Source organism: Pinus tabuliformis, chromosome 5_2, assembly GCF_031772625.1.
Source record: "Pinus tabuliformis cultivar Carrire ecotype Pingquan chromosome 5_2, CPIR1, whole genome shotgun sequence".
NCBI classification, from domain to species: domain Eukaryota; kingdom Viridiplantae; phylum Streptophyta; class Pinopsida; order Pinales; family Pinaceae; genus Pinus; species Pinus tabuliformis.
This window is the reverse complement of record NC_142306.1, coordinates 617,158,152-617,183,056: the sequence shown is the minus strand read 5'-3', so window position 1 is coordinate 617,183,056 and position 24,905 is coordinate 617,158,152.

Genomic DNA, 24,905 nt, shown 5'->3' with positions numbered 1-24,905 from the left:
TCCAAAAATAGGTGCCCATGCTACAAGTGTTTCCACTATGTCGTCATCTATTGGAAACATGTCACCTCGTAAAGTAGCCTCTAAATAAATTTCAGAAGCAAGCACTGATGAGCCTGTCGAAGTTGCAAATCCAAATATTCCTATATATGTATACACTCAGTGTTTCATTGAAAAGACTACAGAGGTCACATGGAGCAATATCTACAACACATTCATGTAGGAGAAGTTTCCTAAGGAATTAGAATATGTTCATGCATATATCAACATTAAGAAGTCCAAGATATATAGGATCACATGCATATTCGCATTCGTGCCATGTGTTGAAGCCATTGAATGGATCATCATGCACATGGATGACTCCCACCTTCTGCTTCGCAGTGAGAATGGAAGTCACCTCGCCACCTATTATGGTGAGGATATGCAGACATACTATAATATTCTCAAGCCCAATGAGTATGAAAATGACAACTTCTACACAAGATGGGCTACCCTTGACATGACTGATGTTATCAAACAATGGTGTCGAGAGCCTACTAAGTTTCGCCATCTCCCATTAGCAGTTTATCTGACAAAGATATTAAGAGACATATATTAGTATCTGATGGCTATGTATTTTCAGATATTTGGGCACAAGAATGCTAAAGTGTTTCAAGATAATTGGATATGTACTCTCAATCTGGTGGTGAAACATAAAAAAGATTTCAATTGGGCGGATATATTATCATACGAATTGCAGTGTCAGGTGGGGCAGGCTAAAGCATATTTACATGCAAATCAAGCACCAAACTTTTACATGTTTTCATTTCTTCTAGATGGAATGTGTGCATGGTATTCATTCCTAAAACTATATTGTAACTAGACTCCTAAATAGAAGTTCCCAATTTATTTCCACTGCAGTGTCTTATCAGAAGGAATCTTTAGAGGCGCATATGATAGATTGGGCAAACACTTCTTTGCAACCATTTTTCGTATGATATTCGACATTGATCTGCCATGCATGAATGATCAAGTGAAGAAGTCACTTCAATATATCACAGACTGGTATGCATATCCTGAGGGCACATATATCATATGCTTTAGATGTCAAACAAACCTCATCTTATATCGCGATATGTGACAAATAAGGTACTCATGCAGGAAGCGACAAATCAGTTGGACAAGAGGTTGTCGGGAACTCTTCAAAAGAGAAATAAAGCCCCTTGGCCTATCTTTCCATTGAAAATCAGATTCTATGAATTAAAGAGTCACAAGGCGATAACAACTGAGATAGAACAGATGAAGCGTCTGCATTTCTCCACCAAAAACTTCCATGAATATGATGCCAGGCGAATTGTCAAGAAACATTGTCAAAGGATTGGTCATAACATGGGGTATTCATCAATATGCAGACCAGAAGATGAAAAGATAAAGAACTGGTACAATTCCAGAATGAAGACACATCTAACCATGAAGACCAATTCACCCCACGATCCACCATCTCAGGACTTGCAGGAGCATCAGGAGGAGGAAACAATACCTCAAGTAAAGAAGATGGTTCCTAGGAAAAGGATCAAGTATTCATTGGGAAAGAGTAGCAAGAAATGAAAGGTCGATCCTTTAAACATAGGAGTTACACCAAGGGGGAGAAGAATAAGAAGAAGAGGAGGAGAAGCGGAAGCATGATGAGTTTCTTGAGAAGAAATAGAAATAAGAAGAAGAGATGAGATAGATAGAGGAAGAGCAGTAGAGGCAGTACCACGAGGAGGAAGAAGCGCAGAGGCTGGAAGAAAAACAATTGACTCGACAACTGAGTAGTAAGAGGAAGAAGATACCATCCATCCCATGGATGATGAGCCTAATAACCTAGATGCACAACCACTCATAGGAGGTCATCTTCCATTCATAGAGGTGGGGATTTCACCTCCACTAGTAGATAGTTTCAGAAATGTTTGCAACGTAACGTTTGATCAGCTAAAGATGAGGATAGTATAGTAAAGGCATAGGTACTTTGCCAATGATCCTCAAAATCTAGTCTCGGCGGCAACATAAAAGGTGATCACCTCCAACACTAGAAGAAATTTGAGGGCATTTATGGCGGCAAATGTTGCATTCGCTACAGTGGCACATGATAACTCAGAGTACTTATTGAATGATAATGCCAAATTGAGGAGATAACTAGTTGTGGTGAAGCAATAGCTAGAACATCTCTCAGCAGAAAACCAACAATTATCATCACAAAACATCAATACCGCATATTGGCAATCAGTCATGCTAGAATAATTGGGACCAATGGAGGATACCATGGTGTGACTATATGATGAGATGATATTTATACAACATGTCATGGCTCCTCTCACTGGAATAGAAAATAATGCACAGGAAGTGGTGAAACTCCCGAAGATAACAAACAGAGTAGTTGATCAGATGCATGAGTGAGTTGCCAAATATATGGATGCTTTGTAGCATTAGGAAAGGAAATACAAGGTTTCTGTCGAGATATATAGAGTTTAGTTGATACTCCACATATAGAATTACTCTCATCTTGATTAGGTGAATTTTGAGGTCTAAAATAGGCCTCTTAAGAAAAATGTACAACCAAAATAAAATTTATAAGAACCAATAGGATTCAAGATGATGATGTCAACCATGGGGGATGATTCCTCATTTTTGGAGTAAAAAAGGTAAAAAAATAAAAAATAAAAAATAATTTACTACTTTTTCAACTCGTATTTTCAACATATCTCCCTAAGGTTTTACTGAAATTTCGAGCGGATTACTCATTGGATGAAAAATATAATTTCTCATCTAAGGAGTACCCATGTTGCATTCTTTCGATGGACCTGTTGTGGCCAGCAACAACCCCCCTTCTTATTTAGTATTATCACTAATACTAAATAAGTGGGGGCCCTTAGTCAAAAAATTTAAAAAATCGATTAGTGCTTGTATTTCCTTTTTCAATAAAACTTACTATCATAAACTTAGGAGAATACCCTCGAAAAATCTAAAAAAGCTTAAGTTTTATGATAAGTTAGGATAAAATCATTCCTTTAAACATATCGCATCGCAAAAAGGGTAATGGATACCTCCATACAAGCGGAATTCTAAGATTGCGAAATCGCGATGCGAAACTACGCACTAAAAACATTCATCGCATCGCATGCCTCAAACATCACTTACGCTGAAATACCTCAAGCCGCCGATATGCGATGGCGCATATCGCAAATCGCATTTCGCAGAAAACACATTAACGGATGATTGTCATACGCTACGATTCCGCGATATTGCGATTCCACGATATTGCGATTTGCGATACTGCGATCTGCGATATTGCGAAGCAAATCGCAAATCGCCTTATCGCAGATCTTTAGGGCTCGTTGTTCGAAAAATATTTTTTCCATAAACCGAGACCCGGTTATGCGCGTTAATGTCAATCAATGAGTTAGTTGGCAATCATTAATGAAATATGGTTTTGTTCTGATCGAAGAGCCATTTCACGTAAGGTGGTATATTTTATATGTCTTCGGCATTTAAAGCTTTCCCGTCACCTTTTTCTTATCATTATTCTCACCTCATTTGTAAACTGCAGGAACGAAGAGCAGAGAACTATACAAAGCAGTGTTCAGGATATTATGGGAAAGAAGGGCAAAACTCCGAGTTCTGAAGACAAAGAAATGACGCCCTTGTATACAGACACCGCCTGTAACAAAGATGCTGGTATTACTACTTGGGAAGGCATGTACAGTCTACTTGAGGAAGAAAATCCCAAAATGATGGAGGTTACAGCTACTGTAGGCTCACATGGGTCTTCTGAGGCGTCTATTACAGAACTGGCTTGCTCATTCTTGCACCGGATAGCGGCGAGGCCCAAAATTCTTCCATACACGGACATGGTTAAATGGGTACTGGATAGCGCTGACATCACAAACAGACAATTTAAGACTCAGGGTCAAGAATTTACAGAATCATTATTTTCACAAAATTTAAGCTTTATATCCTCTAACAAAAAGCGTGTGAGAGGTGAAAATAGCACCAAGGAAGCCCGGATCGAGAAACGGAGGCAGTTTCTGATGCACAATTGCTGGGCAAAACCCCTTGAAGAGGAAAGCCTCTAATTTCTCAGTTGCCTGTAAGCCCAGAAATTTGTAGGAAAGAACGCCAGAGACAAAAGGAAAAACTTGAACTCTAAAACCAGTGGTATTTATTAGAGATATCCTCAAAGTGGTATGTAGATAAGTACAACATCTGCAGACAAGCTAGAGACAGAGGGCTCAAGAAAGGGAAGAATCAATCAAAAGGTTAACTAAGTTGAATTGGGACTCTTACTGGGCGTATTTGGTAAAACCACACAGCGAGTGCATGACTCTCAAATGTATCATCAATTCTGCCGAGAAGATGGCGCCAGCTCTTGCCGATTCTGTTTTCGCAGGACAGTTAAAGTCGGAAGTCGGCCAGCCGACTCTCCTCAAGCAAATGCTAAACGCTTGCGATTTCAAGGAACAGATACACAAATAGTTAGTTGTTAGTTTTAGTTTTAGATTCAGTTTTAGTGTTAATTTTGCTTTATTTTTGCCTAAAATAAGGATGGTCATTTAAACCGTATCCTACATTTTTGTAATAAATTATTTTTAGATTTAGTTAGTAGTATTTAAGCCCTTCTCATGCATTTAGAGAAGGGTCCTGAAATTTGTCAAAAACTTGTCCTCAGAACATGCACTTTTGCACCCTCCGAGGAGGTTTTGATGAATGAATGGAACATGATTTATTGATATCTGCATTTAATATCTACTACTGATGTTGCACTTTTGTACTCTTAGTGGATGTTGGATTAAGAAGAAATAAATCATTATTGCTTGAAGCTCATGAGTAGAACTAGTTATAAATGGTACTTTTATCTCTTAACTATTTCTGCCTTTGTGTTAAAGTGATATTCATGTTCAGTTATTTATGTATGAATGCGTGAATGCTTGAGTTATCATTTGGCACTTCTGTACGGTGATAGCTATTTATTTATGCTTAATATATGAGTAGCTTATTATGCGATATGTTTTTCACAACTGTTTCGTCTAACTTTTTATACGAAGTGGTTTATTTTCATTGAATTATTTTCTCATAGCAGTTGAATGATCTTTATTACCAATTGTTATTTGAAATCATTTTAGATCCCATAACAAAAAGATTACATCCCAGGTTAGTTTAGAATTAGATATTTCTGTTTATTAGAATACAATTGCATGCTATTAGATTAGATTTAGAATAAAAGCATTTCACTTAGGAACTCTTAGAAAGGAAATATCAATTCTCAACACACACACACATATATTGGGAAACTGGTCCCATATCCCCAGTCGGACCCACTATACCAAACGGAAAAGGAGTTGCTAACCAAGGTCCGGACCAGGTGGGTATCCCCCTTGTTGTAGACCCGATTTTCGGGGCTTCAACAGGACCTTGATACACAAAAAATGAGAAATGCATGAAAAAACATGATTGCAATCACATTTTTCATATTTCTCATTTTTCATGTATTAGGGCCCATATAAGTATGCAACATGAGTACTCCTTGGATGAGGAATCAAATTTTGCATCCAACGAGTGTTTCCGCTCGAAATTTGAGTAAACCCATAGGGAGATAAGTTGAAAATAAGAGAGGAAAAAATAGTTTTTTCTTTTTTACCTTTAAAATTTGATGATGTAATCTAATCTTATTTTATTATTTCCACTATTATTTTATAATTTCCATAGGAGGCCCATTTTAGACCTAAAAATTCCCTTAATGGAGCACAATCGATTAGTATTATGGTTGCATACAATCGACTACATAATGGGTTTCAGTCTCTAACATTGAAACATGGGATGCCCACCATGAGAACCCTTGAAGAAATCAAAGGCAAGGAGGTCATCTTCCAGGAGATTAGGGATTACATTGAACAAACTAAGCAAGTAAAAAATTGGGAAGGTTTGGAGGTGACTAAAATATTATTCAGTAGTATGTCTTTAAACCAGTCAAAGCGCATGTTATCTCTTAGAGGAAACCATGGCTGTGAGAAAAACCTCTAAGGTAACCTCAATCCTCTTTGAGGTTGAAAGATGGCCCTTCAACTTCGAGAGGGATCTCTCCCTAAAAAACTCAACTACTCAAGATCACTATAGTAGAAGGTTTGCAATTGAGTCTTATGGTCAGATTTATTGAAAAATGATTGAAATTTGGTTGGACTATGTAAAAGTTCCACAATTGGGCATGGAGTCTAACCTAATCAGGTCTTATACAAACACAACTTTGATGAAAAAAACACAGAAGCAGGGTAGCAGTAGTTCCTTTGACACTTCAATGATTTAGAGGAATATGAAGGAATTTAGTGTGAGGGTTAAATGAATAACAATTATTAATGCCTGAGAAATAAAGAAAAAGGAGCATAAAACATGAATCCAAATCTCATAATATTTTTCTCAGACACGAGGAAATATAAAACAAAGAAAAAATAGACAAGGAAATACAACAAAATAATTCCTTCAAGTGCTCATAAACATTGTTTTTCATTAATGATCTGCTCAAAATACACAAGGATTCTCAATCTTCAAATAAACACCAACCCTTTTTCCTTCTATAGTCTTTGCTTATATAAACATTACAATAACTAAAACATGTTTGTAGCTCAAAAAATAATTACAGTAATCCAAAAATAGAATAAATATCTTAGGTACATGCATCTGAAAATATATTTTTAAACATATAAAAAATCATAATAACTTGCTGAAAATTATGTTGAAAATGGGGCTGAGAAAATGTATCATGCTTGTGTTCCCCTCACTGTAGATTAGCCTTGTCATCCTCCAAAAACGGGTTTTTGTTTCATTGTTTTCTTCTCGGTCATCCATGCTGCAATACATTGATACTGTCGTTGCCAGTCTTTTAGCTGCATGAACCGATATTTTTGCTGATAGGTCGACTGTCAACGCCCTTTCCAAACTGTTTCTTTTCAGAATGCGCTGACAATGGAAATGTCGGCGCTTTCTGTGCAAAATTCGCTGACAAGGGAAATGTCAACTCACTTCTGTGTTGCTCTGTATCTAAACACTGACAGGTGCATGATCAGTGATAGATCACCAAAACTCACTTTAGCAGTGACTTAATCAAAAACCCAAAAAATGGTTATCAACTTCCTAGCTGAGGGTACTATCCACCTCCAAAAGAACATCCACCTTGTCCATTCTTGTAGAAATTCTCACTGTAGATCACCTGATAATGCAATATACTAAAGCAAAATACTTGATCTACTTCTACAAACAAACTTGCGAAAGCTTAATTGATTTTGAGCAAGATCAAATAGAACACATATAACAGATGAAGAAGAAACAATCACACATGAACACAAAAGAATACTCTGGGGAAAGCCTTAGCTAAAAACCCCGCTATCTGTATTATCATACAAGTGGAAATATCTCAAGATTACACAAAGCTTTAGCTCTCAAGCTATCCAGCTCTCAATACAATCCCTCACTGCTGCTCATAGACAGAATAGACAACACATATGCCTTCCTTCAGTCCTCCAAGCCTCCTATTTCCTTGCGCAGTTTCTCCTGGGTCCTCAAGCTGCCACCTGTGTGTAATTACCTCACACACTGCTCACCAAACTCAGAAATAACTGCGCAATGCTCAAGGAAAGAATTCCTGCTGCATGTAAGAGATATCCTCATGGGAATATTCTTGCAACTGATAGTACACTATCCCATCCTCTGATCTCAACTGGGTCTCTCTTTGAACTAACATGCATGAGTTATTTATGAGAGAATATTCAGTTATCTGAAGTACACTAGTTGCATGCATGCATGCATTGAATAACTGAACTCACAATCAGTTCCACAAACTATTGGAACTAATCTAATTGGACTTAACTCAGTTAACTGAGCTAACTAATTACAACTCAAAGTACAACTCATCATGATCTCCTTAATTAAGGGATAACTTCCTCAATCAAAGGGATAACTGTTGCATGTCTTCACATAGACTTCATGTTTGATTTTCTCTAACTAATTAACTCAAGATGAATTAATTAATTATTTTACAAACAGCTGCTGAGCTCAAATTCGAATTTTAATTCACAATTTTAATTTAGGGACTAATTAAAATTGGAATGTATCCCGAAATGCTATTTATAGCAATGCTATTTTTAGCATTTCTATATTTAGCATTTCTTGTTGCTATTTTCAACACTCCCTCTCAACAAGAAAGGGATTATTTGTCACCCCGATCCTGTCTCTGTGGAACTCAAATTTGCATTTTGACAATGCCTTAGTCAAAATATCTGCATCCTGCTCCTCGGTCGAAACATACTACAACAACATGATCCTCTTCACCACACAGTCTCGAAGATGATGATACCGAATATTGATGTGCTTGGACCTATCATGAAATACTGGATTCTCAGATAGTTTGATACAACTCTGATTATCACAATAGATCACAGTTGGATCCATCCTCTGATCAAACAATCCAACTAGAATTTTCCGCATCCAAATGGCCTCACATGCTGCCTGACTGGCAGCCATGTATTCAGCCTCTGCTGAGCTAAGTGCAACTGACCTCTGTTTCCTACTGTACTAAGAAACTGTAGCTGAACCAAGGTTGAAAATTCCTCCTGAAGTGCTCTTCCGATCTGATGGACTCCCTGCCCAATTTGCATCTGTGAAGCCCTGAAGCTTCACTCCCTCTGTCCGTCTGTACCATAATCCATATTGAGATGTGCCTCTGAGGTATCTCAGCACATGCTTCACTGCCTTCCAAAACAGCTTGGTAGGCTAAACCATAGCTTGACTCAGCTGGTTCACTGGAAAGCACAACTATGGTCGTGTGTTCACTAAATACATCAATTAACCCACAAGCTGTCGATAAACAGTAGAAACTACTACCTAACCTGAAGTAGAATCCTCCTTCCTTCAGTTACCTGCTAGAGGAGTCTGCATGGGCTTGCACTTCTCCATGTGGAATCTCCTGAGTATCTCATTGGCATACTTGCCTTGAGACACAAACACTTCCCCATCCTTCTGCCACACTTCCATGCCTAGAAAGTAGTGCATGAGACCCATGTCTTTCATCTCGAACTCTCTTGCAAGGTCCTCCTTGCAAGACTTGATCAACTGATCATCACCTGTTAATATTAGATCATCAACATAAAGAACAATGATCAATGGCTTACCTTCTACCATGATGTGGTATAGGTTCGCATCCACTTCACTCTTTGTGAAGCCCAACCTGGTGAAATAGCTGTCGATCCTGGTGTACCAAGCACGAGGTGCTTGCTTCAGCCTGTACAAAGCTCTCTTGAGTCGGCACACATGCGACTCACGATCGAAGGTCTCAAAACCTTCCGGCTGCTTTATGTACACCTCTTCCTCAATCTTGCCATTGTGGAACACAGTCTTCACATCCATCTGATGGATCTTCCAACCCATCTGTGCTAATAGTGCCAACATCGATATGATAGATGAGTACCTTGCTACAAGAGCAAAAGTTTCATCATAGTCGATCCCCTCGACCTGTGAGAAAACACAGGCAACAAACCTTGCCTTATGTTTCTCCACACTACCATCAACTGCTTTCTTTACCTTGTAAAGCCATCAGGAACTCACCACTGACTTGTTCTCCGGTCTTGGGACAACATCCCAAACACTGTTCTGAACTATGGAGTCATACTCCTCCACCATAGCATCAACCCAAACTGGCTGCTACCCTACTTCCTCGAAGGAAGATGGTTCAGTCTCTATATATTTCCCAACCAGGGCCATGTAACCAGTGTACCGCTCAGGTGACCTCCTCTGTCTGTGCTAAGAAGATGGCTGTCCCACATTCTCTCTCGCATCCATCAACTATCTGTTAGCTTCCCTTGGGCGTTTCTGCCCATCTCCGGAAGACTCTGCATTAGTGGATGTCTCCACTCCTGGATCCTCTGCATGCGGCTGCTCTGCATCAGTATGAGGCTCCTCCTCCTTAGGAATCAAAAGTTCCTCCTCTGCATGCAACTTGAGCTCCCTCTCAAGGGAAACTCACATGGCCTTCTGCTCGTCGAACTTTAGATCTCTGTGTACCACTATCCTTTGACTGGTAGGCAAGAACACCCGATAGTTGTGGGGTGTATCAGTGTACCCCACAAGTATCCCCAACTCAGTTGTTGGCTCTAGCTTCTTCCGGGCATCTTTGGTCACATGGAAAAATACCGATGAGCCAAAGATCCTGAAGTGACTCACATCTGGTCTCTTCTCGGAGAAAGCCTCCTCTGGTGTCTTCATCCCCAATATACGATGCGGGCTTCTATTCTGCAAGTATACCGTTGTATTGCATGCCTCAACCCACAAATGAAGTGGTAGGCCTTGGTCATGCAGCATCGCCCGAGCTGCTCCCACAATCGTTTTGTTCTTCCTTTCGGCCACCCCATTCTGCTGTGGGTTATGGGGTGCCGTCAACTCCCGTTTAATTCCTTCTGCTGCACAAAAGTCCTTAAACTGTTGAGAGACATACTCTCCACCATTATCGCTTCGCAAGGCCCTTATCTTCTTTCCTGATTCTTTCTCAACCAAGGTTTTGAACTCACAAAACCTTGAGAAGGTTTGATCCTTCTTCTGCATGAAATAGATCCAACATCTACGAGAAAAATCATTAATGAAAATAACATAGTACCTTTGTTTAGCGGTGGAGGCTGTCGAGAATGGTCCACACACATCTATATGAACTCGCTCCAGGATTTCTCCAGCTCGACTGTCTTGATCCTGAAAGGAAGATTTCACATACTTACCCAAGGTACAACCTTTGCATGTATCCACTTGCCCCAGTTTACCCTTGGGAAGTCTGGTAGAAATCTGCTGTATGATCTTCAAGGCCCCATGGTGCAAGTGGCCCAATCTTCTATGCCATAGCTCACCAATATCTTGGCTTTGCACCAACTCTGATTTGGAACTCAATGCAGCACAGTCATCTACCTCCAGCTTGTAGAGATTCTTCACTCGAATCCCAATCCTCTTGGTCTGTCCCGTGCCGATGTGTCTCAGGAATGCCTTTCCTTTACTAAAGACTACATCATAGCCTTTTTCTTACAACATAGCAACGGATACCGGGTTCTTCTTCAGTCCAGGTACATATTTTACATCAGTCAGGGTGAGAGGAGCTCCATGCTCCCTCTGAAACACAATCGTGCCTTCACCTGAAACACAGTACTTTCCATCATCGCCCATCTCTATGCACATCTGGAGGTCCTTCTCCTCCAAGGTACTGAATAAACTCTTGTCGTTGGTCATGTGGAATGAGGCTCCACTGTCCAGGTACCAAACACAACCCACCATCGATGAAACCATGCATGCGATGAGGGTGAAATCCAATTTGAACTGTGAGGCCAATGCCTCACCATCTGATCCTTTCGAGGATCCCTTCTTGTATTTCTTCTGTGGACAATCTGTTGCATAATGGCCCACCTCATGACAATTAAAGCATTGCAATTTAGATTTGTCAATCTTCTTCCCACCATGGGAAGAACTCGATTTGGAATGGGAAGCCTTCCCTTTCCCTTTCCTTGCCTTACTCGCTAAGGCTAGATTTTCTTCATCATAATGCTTTAATGAAGATCCATCTCTAGTTCTTCTCCTGATCTCCTCCTGCATCAGATCCGACCATAGTCGTTCCCAATCTGGTAGTTTCTCTCTTCCATTCACTGAGTCTTGGTAGCTATGCCAGCTCTTAGGAAGACTGAGGAGAGCAAGACTCACCATGTCATCATCGACTGTCGTGATTCCTACACTTCCAAGCTCATCCCTACAGGTGGTGAGCTTGTTCAGATATGTAGAGATCGTGTCGCCCTTTTCACACTTGATTTTCCGAAGCTTGTCTTTCAGTGCCAGCTTCCTATGATCGCTATTGTTTTGATATATATCCTTCAATGTTTTCCACATTGAAAATGATGTCTCCTTCCCATGGAGACTCAAGACAATGTGGTCTCGAACTTCCTCCAGAAGAATCCTCCTCGCTCTAGCCACACATTTCTTCCATTCCACCAATTATTGGGCATTAGTAGCTGCTGGCTTGGGGACTTCTTGATCAATGAAGTCCTTCAAACCATTGTCCTCTAATACCGCTTCCATGCGATCCTTCCAGACTATATAATTCGAGCTTTCATCCAGGGCATACTCGAGTCGCAAACCATTGAACGCCATTGGTGAAATTTGAGATGTGATAAGAATTCGATTTCTATAATCAAGAACTTCAACCTTCGAACTTCTCCCTTCTTTGTATGCTATTCTCCGCTTTGATCACCTTTGCTCTGATACCATGTAGAAATTATCACTGTAGATCACCTGATAATGCAATATACTAAAGCAAAATACTTGATCTACTTATACAAACAAACTTGCGAAATCTTAATTGATTTTGAGCAATATCAAATAGAACACATATAACAGATGAAGAAGAAACAATTACACATGAACACAGAAGATACTCTGGGGAAAGCCTCAACTAAAAACCCCACTATCTGTATTATAATACAAGTGGAAATATCTCAGGATTACACAAAGCTTTAGCTCTCAAGCTATCCAGCTCTCAGTACAATCCCTCACTGCTGCTCATAGACAGAATAGACAACACATATGCCTTCCTTCAGTCCTCCAAGCCTCCTATTTCCTTGCGCAGTTTCTCCTGGGTCCTCAAGCTGCCACCTGTGTGTAATTACCTCACACACTGCTCACCAAACTCAGAAATAACTGCGTAATCCTCAAGGAAAGAATTCCTTCTACATGCAAGAGATATCCTCATGGGAATATTCCTACAACTGATAGTACACTGTCCCATCCTTTGATCTCAACTGGGTCTCTGTCTGAACTGACATGCATGAGTTATTTATGAGAGAATATTCAGTTATCTGAAGTACACTAGTTGCATGCATGCATGCATTGACTAACTGAACTCACAATCAGTTCCACAAACTGTTGGAACTAATCTAACTGGACTTAACTCAGTTAACTGAGCTAACTAATTACAACTCAAAGTACAACTCATCCTGATCTCCTTAATTAAGGGATAACTTCCTCAATCAAAGGGATAACTGTTGCATGTCTTCACATAGACTTCATGTTTGATTTTCTCTAACTAATTAACTCAAGATGAATTAATTAATTATTTTACAAACAGCTGTTGAGCTCAAATTCGAATTTTAATTCACAATTTTAATTTAGGGACTAATTAAAATTGGAATGTATCCTGAAATGCTATTTATAGCATTTCTTGTTGCTATTTTAAAAAATTCTCTGCCTCTTACTCCGTCTGGTTTCCACAGGGATTTTATTTTTAGTCTCCTTGGGATTTGACCTTTTATAACCTACAATTTTCCCTTTGTTTAGTATGAGTTCCTTTAATGGGACGTTGTCCACATCTATCACCTCCTTGGCGAGGTCAAGATTTTGTTTTAACTTTATTTCCAGCCTTAATTTGTTTAAATACCCGGTGTGAGGTCTCTGACCTCCCTTGAACATTTGAAACAAAGAGGGTTCTTCTTCATCCTGTGGTTCAGTTTCAATTTCTTTTCCGTTGGTCTACTATGGTGGATTAGTTTTTGCAGGGGAACTCTAAGTGGGTGGCCTGTCAATATGAGGGCAATTCATAGAATAAGGAAGATTTTCAGCGAGAGGGTTTTTAGTAGAATTAGGGGAATTTTGAGGTCTAAAATGGGCCTCCTAAGGAAATTATAAAATAATAGTGGAAATAATAAAATAATATTAGATTACATCATCAAATTTTAGAGGGAAAAAAGAAAAAACTATTTTTTCAACTCGTATTTTTAACTTATCTCTCTATGGGTTTACTCAAATTTCAAGTGACAACACTTGTTGGATGCAGAATTTGATTACTCATCCAAGGAGTACCCATGTTTCATACTTTTGATGGACCCCGATACATTAAAAAATGCAAAATATATGAAAAACGTGATTGCAATCACATTTTTTCATGTATTTCTCATTTTTCTTGTAGCAAGGTCTATCAAAAGTATGCAACATGGGTACTCCTTGGATGAGGAATTAAATTTTGCATCCAATGAGTACTCCCACTTGAAATTTGAGTAAAAACTTAGGGAGATAAGTTGAAAATACGATTTGAAAAAAATAGTTTTATTATTTTATTATTTTTTAATCCTTTTATTTTTTTACTCCAAAAATGGTGAATCATACCCCATGGTTGACATCATCATCTTGAATCCTATTGGTTCTTATAAATTTTATTTTGGTTGTACATTTTTCTTAGGAGGCTCATTTTAGACCTCAAAATTCCCCTAATGTAGGCTGTCTTCTTTAATTTGTCGCTTCTTCTGGCATAAACCTTAGGGATTGTAGGACGAGAGGATGAGGGAATGTCTCTCTCCTTTCGACTTTGGGTTTCAGTGGAGCTTCCCTAAGAGGAGGTTTATGCCTGAGTTTTATTTCTCATCTTAGTACCCTTCTACCTCCCTCATTTGGCCTTAGGGGGCTGAGGTTGAAACCATCACCAGAATAGGAAATGGCTCCAAGTTCGGTCATCATTAATTATCAATTAACAACTTAATTAAGGTGTTGTGATAAACAAAATGAGGATATGGTTTTGTCGTGGCCCAGAAATGAGCAACAATGTGCTTAAGACTCTCCAATAAATAAAAACAAGCGCTCATTCTTACTTGCCCTGCTATATGAGCTAGGTAATGAAAACGGGAAATATTTACCCAGTTAAAACGACCTTCACACGTTAAGTATGACTGGGTAATGCGTAGCATCCCATGTCATCTATCCTCCAACCATGATTTCTGCACCCTTGCCTTCCAATTTTTGTCCTTGAATTTTTCCTTCAGGAAAAATGGGACATCAATCCAAACTAGAATGTGGCTTTTGAATACCTTTTCCCCATCCATAGGCAGGGCCGTAAATTTTAATATTAATTTCTCTGTGACCAGGAATGAAAGTCCTCCTACCTCGACACGTTGTCCCTCAAACCCTTGGGTGAAATCTCGAGCCATGATGTCATGGTAATCGGTGCATTGGTGGAAAAATTCCTGCCACCCAACCCGTTGGAATTGTTGTTGAATATCTGGATAAATCAACAAAATGTCGGGACCTTTAGGCTCATGTCTATTAAGATTTCCGCTCTTCCCTATTATTCCTACAATTTGGCGATTACACAAACCAGAGATCAGGATCGAACATTGTATCTCTGACGATAAATGCGAAACGAACAACCCTCCAATGCTTAAACTAAAACAACTTTGAAAATTACAATGGTGAAAATAATATGCGGTAAAAACAATGATATTTTTCAAGCAGACTGATTGATTGATAGGTGAAATGATTTTTTTGACCCTTCGATAATTACAAAATCACACCATAGCTCTTCAACGGGGTAAAAATTCACTTTCAATACATACCTTTCACCTCCAGACAATTTGTGGCGTGACTGAGCAATGATTACTGTATCACTGACGTGGAATGTGTCAGCGCGTTTTTAAAAAATTGAAATTGAAATTTTACTTTTGGCATTGATATTCCCGTTATCAGCCAATACCTATTAACGCTGACACTCTCGTTGCCAACATATTTTTGTTAGTCATTTTTTGAAGCTAATAAGCGCTGATAGTCCCATTATCAGCATTTTGTTGTTTATTACGAATTGTTTTTGTTGACACTGTAATTGTCAACATTAAAAAATTTCAAACTTAAATACATGTGATAACAATTGGCTTCATGGGGATGCTATCGATCATGGATGGAAACAAGAACCCCATAGACCAGAGGCCTGATCCATTGGGCTATTTCCAGCTTAACAACTGCAATTTGCAACCTGCAATGTAACGTGACTTGCAACTGATTGAAATCAAACTGTACGAACTAAAAATCACAACTGCACACTGTCAAAATTGAAAATTGTACTGTAAAATTCATACTGAAAATCAGACTGAAAAATTCTGAAAACTAAAGTTGAAAACAACCAATACTGCGATTTGAAAACACACACTTCTAAAAGGGACGCTCAAATTGTCGAGCTTATTCATCACACCTACCTACTAAACTGAAACAAAAGATGCTTGATCAAGTGATACAAAAATGCCAATGTAACCATGACATCATATGGTTACTTAACTGGTTTCTTCTTTTACTCTTCTAAAGAAAAAGAAATCCTTCAAAAAGGACAACCCATCATACCATTTGAAACTATCTCCTTTAATCATGAAAATTGTAATACTCATTTCCTCTTATGATTCGAACAGAAGTGCAAAAAGTTCCTTGAGAGCATGGAAAAATAGCTTATGTCGATTCCAACAAGAAAAGAGTAATCACGATCTCTAGATTCTACTCCTTGTTCCATTTCATCAATTTCAAGATCATTCTCAAAAGAAATGGGAACAATCATTTTATCTTTGTTGTTATGCATATCAGTGAAAACTGTTGATTATTGGTTGTCAATGATGTCAACCCAAGCAACACGAGGGGCTACCCCGATCTTGCATTGGTATTTTGACTTCATAACTCATCCTATTATGAGTCAAGGATATTTTAGATGGATTCTACTCGCCGAGATGTTTTTGTTGATATATGGCATGCCACGTAGTTCTTCACGCTTTGAGATTTATTCGTGTTTGAAGTTAGTAACCCCAGTTAGTGGGCTAAAACCCCATGGGGTTGTGGTCATTGAATAGTCAATAATTAATCATGTTTTATGCTCCTAAAATCCCTCCAATTTTCACTTGTTGAGGACCCTCTCAACTCAAGACATTTCTATAAATAATGACCCTCATATCCTCCTCTAGCAAGAACTTTTCAATGAACTATCTTGTGAAGAGACCTCTGTAATTTTTCGGCCCTCATGATCGTATAAGACAAGATCTGTTGCAGGGAGTTTATGGTTTCGTTGGGGTCTCGTTAGGGCACAAAATTATGATCAGGTTTGAAGGTCCGTTTTGAAGCAAATTTAGAGCCATGGATTCTAGGATTTCGGTGCTTCAAACAGGTCATCGTGGAATTTTCACTATAATTGTTTTTGTATGAAGCTTCAAAAGCTAAAATTAAAACCCATGTGAACTAAAATCGTGATGAACCTCGTGACCAAATTTCAGATTTTGATTCGCTATAGTTTCGGAGATATGATCTGAGGAAGTTAGGGTTTTTGGAGGCTCTCGAATTCCATGTCAAACATGTGACCTCGGGAAAATCATCATAAATTTCTCTTTGAGCATGAGATTCAAATTTCGTAAATAGTGACAGAAATATAAGAGTTTGTAGTTTGTTTGGTATCGTTTTCAGGGCCGAAGGTCTAAAAAATAACACGTGACACTTTGTATAAATTCGCTCTACTAAACCAATCTATAATCAGGTCATGGTGGGAGATTGGGCATAACTCTTTCTCGAAGAATCCAATCTCGATCAGACCCATGGGGTTGGAAAGAGGACTCAGAGGAATACCACAAGATGAAATTTCAGACCTTGGAGATCTGAAATTACATAGATACAACAGTTTCAATATCAAGATCCTAGAAGGGAAGAAAAATTATGCATTCAAGGATCACTACAGTAAGGACCACACATCAACAGTCAAGGGTAAATATACTACAGAAAGGTATGTATGGTTAGTGTTTGGATTTGAATTTTGACTATCATCTTTGACATATGTTTTTGCAGGACAACATAAGTATATTGTTTTGTATTTTTTGGGTCTTGCTTGTTAATACATGTGCAGGAAGGATGACACTTTAGAACAACTTGGGCACATACTAGAGGAAATGAAATGCCAAAGTACCATTACTTGAAGCAAGCACAACAATACCTCAAAAACTGTAAGTGATCCAGGAAGAAATGTTGAGTAAGTGTGAGGTCTTGTCAAAAATTCAGTGTTGTAAAAGAGTCATCATTGAAAGAGTCATTATTGTAAAAGAGTCAATATGCCTAGAGTCGAAGAGGCATTGTTGGGAGGTATAGGAGTCACTTTTGGGATGATGTCATGGTTGGGTTTCAGGTCATAGTGTGATTGGGTGTTCGGTTAAGTACAAGAAAATCATTGTAAATCATATTGTATCGTGGATCATTGTCCCTGTTACGGGATTCCACACTCTTGTCTCACTTCTAATCATTATAGGGTGGCAGGGAGGTGCTAGGATGGTGCATGAAGTCACCTACAGGTTGGAGCCTGTGAACACTTCAGGTTGGTAGGTTGTTCTAGGATGTTGGGGCATCCATTCAGTTGACTATTGAAGAAACCAGGGTGTTGGGGTGTCCTTCTAGTGGGAGATGGAGAATAATGCTTTTATAAAATTATAGGAAGTTGTAACTTTCATTTCAGTTGGGGCTGAAGATTAAATGAATTTATTATAAAAATGTTCAATGATTTTTGACCCGGAGAGGGTTTTCCACCTAAAATTCTTGTGCCTATTGTGTTTTATTGTTTACTATTGTTACTGGATAAACATTAATAAGAATTGAATATTAACTAATGCTCTGAAAGTATTTAAAAGTGCTAATTGCTAAGGAATATTGATTCACCTCCCCTCTTAGTATTTCCAACAAAAACATTTTTTCATTCTTGAACACTTTCAAATGTAATATCCATAACATGTGTATGAGGAATATTTGAAAGTGATATTTCATGTACTTCAATAAGAATAATATCTTGGCTATCTAAATTTTTAGGGTTTATCTCTTCAAAAGGTGAAAAATCCTGAATAGTTCCTTCACTTTCAGAAGCCTCTAAAACAACAAATTATTCTTCAATGACTTCATCGAAAGGTAAATGAACTGCAAAACATATTGATTGACTATCCATATCTTTCTCTTGATCTATTGAAATTTATAAAGACTGTTGGATCTCTACATCAATTTCAGGAGAAAGAGTATGAATGTGAACATTAAAATTCAGATTTCCCTCATCTATAATCAAGGGAGAAACTATTATCTACTGAGAATGTTCATGTACATCATGACTATTATCATCTAATATCTCCTTCTATTGTTAAAAAAAAAATTCATACAATGCTTCTTTGATTTATTTATTTGTCAACTCTTCATCAACAAATTCATTTTCAATGTGTTGAATAAAAAATTTAAAACATTCACAACAATTTCCAAACAGTGAAAAATATGGGTAATGTTCTCTGTAATTTTCATAGAATACTGTATGAAAATATTTAAAGAGTATAAAATAGTATCTGGTAAATTTTCATACCATGAAAAATAGTTTTTGAGCACTCTCTGCTCCTCCCCAAAATTTTTCAGTCTCTGTGAGCGAACCCCTCCTTCAGCTCCTGGGGCCTCCTGCTCCTGGGGCTTTTAGCCCTCATCAGGTTCCTGATGGATCAAGCGGAACCTCCTCATGAGGGTGCCTCGGTCCCTATCCCTTCTGAAGGAACTTCAACACAACTTGGAGAAAATGCGGAAGCCTTTGCTTCACTGCTCTCCTCCTTGGGATCGACTCGTCCCAGACCTTCCATATCAAAGTTTGTTAAGAAGATTGATGAAATGCTCGAAATAATCCTCCCTCCTACTCTTCCTCATCGCGCAACTCCGTCTCTCTCTGAGCGAGGTTTGGTAGGACAGTTCACTGGTCTCTGGCCCTCTCCCTGTTCGGTCCTCAAATGGGTAGAAAGAAACTGGGCTTCATCTATCATGGGGAAAATCTCCATTAGATTCTGCGGAAGAGGATACTTTACCTTCCACTTTGAAACGAAAGAGTACAGAGACTTAATCTTTAGAAACGGGCCATATTTCAAGGATTCAAGAGGGATTTGTCTCAACAGATGGACTCCAGACTTCGATCTAGAGCTGGATGTGCCAAATGTAGTGCCATTTTGGGTGAGACTCCCTCATCTTCCTCTTTGTTGTTGGGGAGATGAATCTGTTAAAGAAATAGGGAATGTTGTGGGGAAATATATTGACAGAAGTGAGCCAAAGGAAAACATGCATGCCTGCACGAGAATATGTGTTGAAGTAGATCTAGGGAAAGGACTTCCGGAAGTAGTCAAGATCAAAGTGGATAACTGGGTTCACATCCAACAGCTAGACTACGAACAAATACCATTCAAATGTAAGGTATGTCATGAATATGGTCATTTTGCAAATAGATGTACTAAAAATTAGGAAACAGAAGATATAGAAAACCAGGAACCAAAATGGGAGCAGGTCAAGAAGAAAAATTCAACATCCAAACTCAAAACCTCTTCTATTTCCAATCTTCCTCCATCTTCAGCTCCCTTCCCCCCTTCCTCATCCCTCCCCCCCCTCTCCCCCCCATCCTTCCCTTCCAGGCATATTTCATCTCAAGACCCCCCCTCTCCCTCAGCTCCCCTCCCTCTGTCTTTTATCCCTCCCCCCTTATCGGATCTATTGGTCTCTAATCCCTTTGGCTCTCTTGTGGATCATGACCTACCTTCTCCTCCCCCTCCCCCACCCCCCTTTTTCCCTTCCCCTCTAATCCCTCCCCTTCCTCGCCTATCCCCTCCCAAAGCCCTCACCCCTCCTCGTTTGATCACATAATCACTCGCACCCTTTCCAAAGAGCTCCTCTCCTCTCTCGACCACCCTAAAAAGGCAAGTAGAAAAACTAACAAATAAATAAGAGATGAAGCGGTGAAAAAGAAATGGAACAGGACACCAAACAACCTATGGACACTTTCCTAGAAAAAAATAAGGAGAAAATCGCCCACCCTAACAAAGGGAAAGGACCCTCAACCCTTAACATCAAGTGATAATGATTATAGTCTCCTGGAATTGCATAGGAATGGGAAGTGCTAGCCTTGGAGGCAAATGGCCCAAAAATGGATCTAAATATGCACCAAAGTCTCCAAGTGTGCTTAAAAAATCATGCCAAAGGATCCAAGTATGCCCCAAAAGTCTTCAAAATCCTCTTAAGGATCATTCGAAGTCAAAATTATCGCATGCCAAAGAGCCCTTGGAAGGGAAAAAATACACTATTGGGAGGCAAAATGCTTAAAAAACCGTGAAAAAACCAAAATCACAGGCTTAACAGTCCAAATGCACGACAGCCGTCTGATCTGGCCGATCAACGGTCCATATCTAATCGATGGATTGCATCGGTGGATCTGATCGGCATAGGTGGGCGGTGGTTATTGACGCATGACACCGCCGATCAGCGATCACCGATGATCGAATCAACAGGTCACAATCGGCGGAGACGAATCGGCGTTATCGGGGCAGCACCAAGGGGTGGGGCCTATGTACAAACATATGTGCGATGCGATGAGGTGGACCCGACAACATTATAAGTGTTATTTTATAATATTTTAGGTCTGCAGGTAGTCCAGTTTCAATGCATTTTCAATGTATTTTGTTATATAACGAAATACAAAGGGGAACTTGGCAGCGCCGATAGCGATGAAGCCTGGATCTGAAAGGGTTCGGAATGAAAATACATATCATTTGAAATTCGGAGGGAGGCCTTTTTCATGTATTTCCCGTGTTTTTCAAGGATTTCAAGGAACAAAGGGAACAAAGGGACCAGGCCACTTGCGATAGGCGACAGCGACCCGAAGGGTGGACCCGATAGATAAATATGCCATGTTTAAGGACTTTTGAAGTTCGAAACGTTGAAAGCTTGGTGGGATTTCTCACAATTGCATCATTTCTCTGTTTATAACAGAAAGCAGTCATTGTTTGCATTTAAAAGATAACAGAGGCCCGAAGACCCATTCTATCACATAAACAGAGGCCAGGAAATAACTGCTGGGAGACAGAGGCTGAGAAGCAATCATGGGCATCGACAACACAATTCAACAAACCAACAGAATCGATTGTGGAGCATATCTGGCACGAGAAAGCTCCTTGCCAGCGCAACCAAAATATCTGAATGCGGTTATTCTTCTGTCAGAAGAAGAAACCTCCGAGCCATGTGTGCCTAGTCATGGTATCAAAGTTGTTTAAACAGACAGAGGGATAGATTAAGACACTTTGAGCCTTTGAGAGCTCAAGAGCATTGTAAAAGGCCTATAAAAGGCTGAAAAGTAAATGTAACAGGGGTTCAAATTTTGGAGATTATTCCTCCTCTGTTCCTTCAAGCTTCTCATCTTCATTCTAGAAATACAAGCCTCTTTTGCCATTATATGTTCAACATCCATTCTCTTTGTTGTTCTATGCTTGCACTTGAACAATTTGTTCATGTTTCCTTTGTGTCTAAGGCCAAATAACTGTCATCTTATCTCTGCTTTGATAACTTAGATTTGCAAGCTTCTTTGTTGCCTGTAGCTAACCATTCATATGTTGTCATATATGCATCTGCCAGTACAGTCAATATTCTCTTTTGCTACTTGTAGCTAGTCATTAATTTATGTTTATATATGCAATCTGTTGATACAGTTAGTATTCTCCATCTATCCATTAAATCTATAAACTATTGAGCATTAGTGGTTTAAAGCCTTGTGTTGTTGAGAGTGTTCATGCATGCCTTGAGTGGGAATAGAGCTGAAATGGTCATCTAACTTGATCCAAACCATCATCCATTCCAATAGTTCTGAGAACAATATTGAAGATTATATGTTACCAGGCATCTTCGAGCTACAACCTAGGAGAGTTTCTTGGAGTGCAAACATAATTGGCGCCGTTGTCAGGGAGAGGAAACTGAAGCTCAACTTCCTTGGGAGATGACACAGATCTAGCTTTGATGATAGACAAAGTCTGGACACTTTTTCTGGTTGTAATCATCTATCTGGCGACTCTACTGGAGGCCGAACCTTTTTAGCGACTCCACATCATAGTTCTGGCTCAGTTTGTGAGGCATACTCGGAGAAATCCACAAAAGTCACAAGCTGACCCAGTACCTGACCCTGAAAAGATCATCAAAGAAAGATAGGTATTGCAGAAAGGAGTATCAGGTTCAAGTAAACCTAAACAATCTCCTATATCTCTTCAAGAAAATCCTGCAATAGAACAAATACATGTTGAGAGTATAGCTTCTAATACTAGCAGCGAAGAAAATATCTTAGAGATTCATAAAGATCCTTATTCTTTAGGTTCTCCTTTTGTTGTAAATCCAAAGAAAACCTCACCTCCTATCCATCATACTCCTTTAGTCCTATCAATCACTCCTCAGCCCTCTATCATTTAGACTTCCAGTACCCATATAGCCACCACAGTTATGGCAGGACCACAAGCACCCACCAAAATGGAAAGAATCATAGCTGTTAGGTATGGACCTCTAATACTGCCCACTCCTTTGAATGCCATGCCTACTGAAGAATATCAGAAGTATATGCCTAAGTTCACTGGCACTGAAGGTGTTACAGCTGAAGAACATCTTTAATCATGTTAAATAGTGAATCCATACAGGTGAGGATGGTTTTAGATAGAGGAGGAATGACCTGTTGTAGAGTTTTGTGAACCCAACGTTTCAGACTACAAAGTGAGTCCATCATCAGGGGATGCGACAATAGATAATCTTTAACATTAATGATGTATCCCAGAGCTATGTTTATTAATATATATATGCGGGTTATTAAGGAATGATGTGAGAAATTAGGTCGGCTTATTTTATTTTAAATTTATTTATTTATTATTATTATTATTATTATATATTATTATTATTATTATTATTATTATTTATTTATTTATTTATTTTTTATTGTTATTATTATTATTATTTATTTATTTACTTATTTATTTAATTATTATTATTATTATTATTTATTTATTTATTTTAATTTTTAATTAATTAATTAATTAATTTATTATTTATTATTTTTATCTATTTAATTTTCCTTTTAATAATATCATTTATTATTATTATTATTATTAGTTTATTCTTTTTGATTTATTATTATTATTATTGTTAGTTTATTATTTTTGATTTGATATTTAATTAATTGGTTTATTTCTTATTGAGTTTAATTAGATAGGAGGATTTATTAACTAATTTAATAAAAGGTTGAAAGGATAAATAGGTTAATTAATTAATTCTATATTTTATAGGTTTAGTTATTATGTTTACTAATTTATTTATATAAAGTTAAATATTTTTTACTTACTTTATTAATGTGTTTAAATTAATTATTGAATTATTAGTTTATTTACTTGTTTAATTTATTTATTATGTATTTATTTATTATTATCATTAAATTATTATTTATTTATTATTATCATTAAATTATTATTTATTTATTTATTATTATTATTATTATTATTGTTAGTTTATTATTTTTAGTTTATTATCAAATCAAAAATAATAAACTAACAATAATAATAATAATAAATAAAAAAGAATAAACTAATAATAATAATAATAATAAATGATATTATTAAAAGGAAAATTAAATAGATAAAAAAAAATTAAAAATTAAAAAAAATAAATAAATAATAAAAAAATAAAAAATAAATAATAATAATAATAATAATAAAAATTAAATAAATAAGTAAATAAATAAATAATAATAATAATAACAATAACAAATAAATAAATAATTAAAATAATAAAAAATAAAAAATAAAAAATAATAATAATAATAATAATATTAATAATAATAAATAAATGAATTTAAAATAAAATAAGCCGACCTAATTTCTCACATCATTCCTTAATAACCCGCATATATATATTAATAAACATAGCTCTGGGATACATCATTAATGTTAAAGATTATCTATTGTCGCATCCCCTGATGATGGACTCACTTTGTAGTCCGAAACGTTGGGTTCACAAATCTTTAATCATTCTATAGCTATGCTGATAACTTGGACATTAGTGAAGATGATGTCTGGATGAGAATCTTTGTTCAAAGCCTAGATGGAGAGGCTAGAAAATGGTTCAGAGAACTGAGCCCAAGATCTATAGCTGATATTGAGGCTTTAGATGATGCATTCCTGAAGCATTGGGGGGATAAGAAGGATCTCCTCTACTACCACATTGAGTTTGGGAACTTACAGAGGGAAAATGGTGAGTTG